This window comes from Lactuca saligna, chromosome 5, assembly GCF_052625555.1.
Source record: "Lactuca saligna cultivar CGN05327 chromosome 5, ASM5262555v1, whole genome shotgun sequence".
NCBI lineage: Eukaryota > Viridiplantae > Streptophyta > Magnoliopsida > Asterales > Asteraceae > Lactuca > Lactuca saligna.
In genome coordinates this window covers 169,718,331-169,724,980 of record NC_136421.1, presented here as the reverse complement: position 1 = coordinate 169,724,980, position 6,650 = coordinate 169,718,331, and the positions used below count along the sequence as shown (strand labels likewise).

General features: G+C 32.5%; 1 pseudogene across 1 annotated transcript; it reads right to left on the bottom strand.

The window, feature by feature from the left end:
• Nucleotides 1–996: 996 nt before the first annotated feature.
• Nucleotides 997–5,946, bottom strand: LOC144997703 (organic cation/carnitine transporter 7-like; annotated as a pseudogene). The gene is made up of 6 exons (XR_013659910.1): nucleotides 5,743–5,946; nucleotides 5,084–5,352; nucleotides 4,753–4,990; nucleotides 2,881–3,255; nucleotides 2,518–2,720; nucleotides 997–1,440 (listed from the first exon to the last, which is right to left on the bottom strand). The product of XR_013659910.1 is annotated as an organic cation/carnitine transporter 7-like (transcript).
• Between the last annotated feature and the right edge of the window lie 704 nt (nucleotides 5,947–6,650).

The window sequence follows — 6,650 nt, the reverse complement described above, 5'->3', positions numbered from 1 at the left end:
ATCCAATAATCAAAATCAATTGGTTGAGCTATCATTTGACTAAAAAAATAGATACAATGTCCATAAATGACTACAAAAATCTGAACACAAAATCAACTGACCAAACTATCAATGAAAAGTCGTATTCCATGATATGATGTTTCATTCAGACATTTTATCAAACACCCTTTGTACATAATTTAGTTTACCATGTTTTGTTTACATGTCAATCACAGAGTTTTCAAAAATCACACAGAAGGGAATTTTAGACTAAAGGACAGGGATGTGAGTGTGTTTACCTGTTTCATATGTTGTAACCAAAAAACCACCAGAATTTTCAAAATCGAAAATCATAAAAACAGATTTCAGCTTTAGGTGAAAGCCCAAATAAAAAACACGACAGTGATTTTTAGTGAGAGGAGACTCAAAAAAGGGAATGAAAGGCGGTATGGCTGCAAACACCGGTTGCATATTCCAATCGGATATGCCTTCCGAGTTACCTTGCCAAAATACGGCCTTCAACTTCACCCATGGTCGACGTTGCAATTTTTTTCACAAACAAAGCTCATCATCGCCTCAAATCTTTGTACAGAACAATCAAAATCAGAACCCATCAAAGGAATTACAAGTGAATGATGAAGACCAGAAAACGTCAAACGAAACAATCAAAACCACAAGAAAGGAACACATAATCGCAAGATAGGGAGAAACAGAAATCCAAAAGCGCGAGGTGGAAACTGAAATTAGAAGGCAACATATACCGAGAAGCCAACGTCTATCTACAATTACTTTAAGGCGGTTCTTTAAGACGGTGAAGACTAAAAAAAATATCCGGTGCCAAAAGCAGAAAGCGAAGGAAAAAAGGGTACAAATGACAAATGTAAAAGTTTGTTTAAAGCAACCTTCCCGTGGCAAAATCAGTAAGCGAAGAAAATTTAAGTGGCAGAAATGAGAAAGCAGAAAGTCTACTATTCACCATCCTTTTAAGGATTAATAGTATATACAATTAATTGTTTTTAGTGGACTAAGCTCCTACGATCTAACTTTCGGGCTAATTAATCACTCCAAATTGTGTAACAAACATGGTCTATAAGACCAACAACGTTTGCATACTTGTCATCAAACAATACAAAATTCGTAAAAATATATGTACCCAATATATTCACAGTGATTCATTTATCTCAAATGAATCAAGTTTATGGAATATATTCAATATGGTAGCAGTTTGTGCTTAAGAGGCGAATCTATATTGTCTTGTAACAACCTTCCTCTAGTCTCAAACGGAAGCAACACAACACTTAGGCCCAAAAGAAGTGTGGTTACCACAAACATGATCAGAGGAAGTGTTTGGTGGCAACCGCTGCCAATCCCAGCTGCTATCAGAGGGCAAACAATGCCCACAATTTTGCCAAGTGTCATCGCTACTCCAACTCCTGTTGCCCTAAAATTGGAAAGACACACCTACAAAAACCCACAAAAAATTTTACTAATTTTGAGAAATATATAGTAAATCTCAAGTTTTTTGTCCAGCTTATGAAATATCAAAACTTTAATGATATTGTTAAGGGAAATATCTAGTATTAATTTTATTTACACAAAAGCATAAAATGTCTCCATAAAAGTCTTCTTATTTTGGCCGAATTTATAAAAAAAGTCATAACTTTTTTATTTACTTCAACTCTTTTACTTTTTTATAAAAAATCTAGAAATTTCTTGGTTTAAATTATGAATAGGAGTAAACCTCATTAAGTTCTAAAGTATTAAGGATCAAAGTCCTCTATAACCACTTACTTGCCACAAAACAATGGCGATTGTGAACTCATCATGGTCTATATAATCCCTTGCACAAATTTATGTTACATATTTTGTAAGAGATTCAAATTATATAAACTATGTGTTAAAAACCTTATTACAATCTATCTAACTATAGGGTAAAAATCATTTCGTTAATTACTTTACATGTCAATAAATGTGAACTTAGGCGCTCCAAAACACCAAGACCATAGGAAATGGTGTGTGTTCTTCTATGGATTCACTTCTATGATTGTTTTTTGTTTGACACATGAATGTTTAAAATGAAGTTATGTTTTAGATGTCATATACTAATACATAATTAAGCCTAGTAATGCAATGATGGACTTGGTCTCGGTTTGGTTTGTGCAAAAGACATCAATGTCCTCCATTTACACATAGCAAATAGCCCTGAAAGTATAACAAATGGTTAGAATCATGGAACCTCTTATACCAAAAAATTTCAAATCTTTGGTGAAAGAGTAAAAGAGTTGAAATAAAAAAAATAAAAAATTAAGTTTTTTTCATAAAGTCGTCAAAATAATGACTTTTCTTGAGGTAGAAAATTGTTGAATTGAGTTTGAAATTTTTTCATAAACTTTGCCAAAATATTTGGACTTTACTGCATATTTCCCTACTTAATAAATAAACATGTAGTTAATTGTAGCTTTAACTTTCCAAAAAGCAATATGTTGCATTTCTCATTAATAATCTATCTTATAGTAAAAACTGTTGCAATTTTTATACCTCTGGGGCACAAATTTGGGAAACGATGAAAGTGGCTGAGATAAAGACACGTGCTCCAAAGAGATAGGCTGTGGTTGTTATTGTGTTCTGATGAACAACCAGGGGCAGTAAGAGAATTAATCCAGCTATGATCATGATTTCCATGGAAATCCTCCGCCCAACCTTCACCAGTATCAAAGAAGCTAAAGCAAGCCCAGGAAGCTCTGCAAAATACAATCCGGTCAAACATGTAATTGTAAATACTTTTATCTTTATAAATCAAGAGCAAACACACTTTGAAATATTTGTTTATTATATGATCATGCTTTCACCCCTTTTAATAGCTTTCCCAAAAACTATATAGAAGAAAAGTTCAAAGGGTACCTGCGAAGCTAGTGATGAACATATTCATATGTATACTTGGCATGCCACATGTACCACTTTCCTCAAAGCATATCTGTGACATAAAGAATCCTATGCCATAGTATGTGAAAGAAGTGGCAACCAGATAAAAACCGTTGTTCTGATTGACTGAGGAAGAGAGTATCCAAAATGGAACTGAACACATCCCGACACCTGACCCTCAATAGACATAGCAGTCACCTTTACCGTATTGGTGACAAGTATGCTAAATCTCCCTTGTGTATGAAACTGGTGTCTTGGAGGTTGTTTCACAAGGCCATAATATACTAGTGCCAAAAGGTATGGTAGGGTAGACACTCCAAGAAGGTGTCTCCATCCAAATCTATGCATAATCCACTGCAATGCAACCAAATTTTACTTTGGATCATCTTTTGATGTATAAGAAAACATATTGAAAGTAAGGTGTTGTAATTAAGTAGATATTTGATAGTACAATGTCTTAATAAGAAAACCTTTTATTGAAACTACAATTATGTGATACAAACATAAAAAGGGATGCCATAATAAAAAAAGTTAAGTGAGATAAATTGTTCTTTCTTGCATATATCATTTTATATACAACAACTTTGAGTCATACATGACAATTTATGCTTTAAAGGGTTGTACAATATGCAAATTGTACAACCATCTAAAGCATAAACTGTTGTGTATAGCAAAAAGTTGTTGTATGTATGCAATCTTAATATTATCGATATACCGTGTAAGGGATAATTTTATATATATAGCCTTATTAAGCTTCAAAATATCCTAGTTACCCATTGTAAAATGCAAATATTGCATATACCCTTTTTAACTTTCAAGATATGGTATATGCCCAAATCTCTTTTTTGAACATCTTTTCAGAATTTATAAGCATTTATTATTTTTCAAAATCATTAAATTTTAAAAGAAAATAACAAATTGACCATACTACCCTTAAATAATAAAACCCTTTTTGACATAAAATGCTTTTACCCAATTGCCCTTTGACCCATTAGAATCATCACGTACATACATCCTCAACCTATATGCTAGAGACAAGTTGCAGAGCTTTGTAAAGAACAGGAGAAAGAAATTGAAGTTGTATATTCCTGTAATAAAATCAAAGCATTTAGTTGACTGTTACTAATGAGTTTTCCTTAATTTGAAGTTCAAGTCATTTACTTGAGAGTTCTTAAATCAAAACTAATATTTCAATACAAATGAGACTGGTTGGAAGATGACAAGACAACGTTGGATGCTCAAGAAAAAATGGCACTAAAAAGCAGCAAACGATTCAATAGGAAAGCTGGACAATAATCTTCAGCCATTTCATGTCATTACTGATGATAAAACAACATGGGAGAAGTCTGCAATTGTATATTTAGCAAATAATCTGCAAAAGCATAAAAGCACAAACTTTGGTGGAAAAGAAAGAGACAAGACACAATGGAAATGCTTGCGAATGTGGTACTTCCAAGCAATTCGAGACAACAAACTTCAATTTTATTTGAGGGTAGTATGGTCAATTCATTATTTCTTTTAAACTATAATGATAATAAATTATGAAAAAAAATGTAGAAAGGAGATTTGGGCATATACAATATTTTGAATGTTAAAAAGGGTATATATGGTATTTGGATTTTAAGATGGGCAAATATGATATTTTGAAGCTTAACAAGGGTATTAAACGCTCATTAACAGTGCACAAGAATTAAATCGAGAAACTTTTATGAAGGAAATTATGAATTAAATACCTAAACCCACAGGGAAACAATAAAAGATATATGTTCTCATTACTTTTAGGGAATAAATTTGAAATTCAATTAAAATCATAAAACTTTCATAAGAAATATCTTTGGGACATGTACATACCCAAGCAATTGCAGCTTCAATCATTGTGGCAAATGTCCAAGAAGCTGAGAAGACAGTCATCCATGTCCCTCTATTTTGAATGGGAACAAACTCCAGAAAACTTGATGCTAGCATATGTGCACATCCAATACCATATCCAGCAAAAAAACGGAGAATCAACAATGATATGTAATTTGGTGCAAATGCACTCAAAAATCCAGCTATTGTTGATACTAAAGAGATGCCAAGAAACCCTTTCCTGAAAGAGCAAAACAAAGGGACTTAGAACATGTTAATTGCCAATGATAATTAATAGACATACAGGCTAAAGGCTCCTAGTAAAGAAACTTACTTAGTTCCATAGAAATCTGAAAAAAGATCCCAAGAAGATGCTCCAACTATGATGCCTGTAAATGCAACAGCAGACAAACAACTCTCTTCAGCAGATGATAGAGCCCACTCGGGCTGAATAGCTGCTCCAACAAAAGACAGAAGCATCATTTCCATAGCCTCAGCAACCCAGCCCAACCCAGAATAAGAAAGAACCATGAATTGAACTTTTGCAAAACTAATTACGGGTAGAGCTTCTTCCAAAGTGTATCCCATTTCCAAATCTTCAATCTGATAGATTAATGGTAAACAGAAAACACATTAAGAGCTTGGGTCTTAAAGATTCTGGTATTAATGTGAAGAAAGAGAAAGATGGTCGTTAGGTTTTGAAGACTGATTAGTTTCAGTTCTGATTGGGTTTTCCAATTTCTATAAACGCCATTTCAAATCAAATCCCTAATTTGGGATTATTATACTGCAATAAGAGTTGATATGATCCCATTTACACATCTAATTCAACATTTCTCTCTACATCTCCTTCTCTCATACACACACATACACCCAATTCGTCGATTGTACATTTAGGGATATAATCACTCTCAGATGCAAGAACAGTTTGTATGCAACTTCAGGGAAAACAAAATATGAAAAGTAAAAAATAAACAAATTAATAATTCAAACCTGCAATCTCTCCATTGATAGATTACCGAAATCTTTCTCCATTGATGGATTACCGAAATCTTTCTCTTGAGGTTGGAACTTCAAACTATTCAAACTAAATTCTCGAACTAGAACGGAGCAACGGTTTGTTGATCGCAGAAGTTGCAAGATGAGATTAAGGACTTCGAAGTTCGAAGAGATCAGCGAGAGAAATTGGGGTGTGGATTAAACAATTGAAGCGCGATGACGATTACAAGATGTTTGAAATTTCGCTCTATATTTTTCTGCAATTTTTATTTTTTTGTTTTTTTATGTATTTTTGTTACGGTAACTTAGTTATAGATCAAAACCCAAATATACACAAAGTAGTCCAATTGTCTAAAGTTTTTAAAGTAGCCCAAAGGTGATCAAAGCCCAAGTTTTAATATCCAACTATGAAATAAGATGTAGTACATATTTATTTTAAGGGAACCAAAAAAAACTTATCCATCATTAAACGTTAATTGTATCAAATAAGAAAATCAATTTTTATTTTGTTTTTTAAATATCAACAATTGTAATTTTTATCGATTAAAATAACAATGAACATCGCTACTACCCTTGTCACATCTAACTAAAAGCCTATTGTAATCATTTTTTTTCAAACAACAACCGACAACCAGTAGCAACATTTTGTTTTGTGATGTTGTCATTTTAATCAGTGAAAATCTATAACGTTGAAATCGTAGTTTGAGAAAATAACTATAATAGGCTATTAGTTAGACGTGACAAATAAAATGATAGTATTCATTGTCATTTAAATCGATAAAAATCCTAATTGCTGGTATTTTAAATCAAAAATAAAAAGTTGGTTTGTTTATTGGATAAATTAAAAAAGTTTACTGACCTAAAAAGAAAATTTCAAGTTATTGATTATCATTTTAAATCAT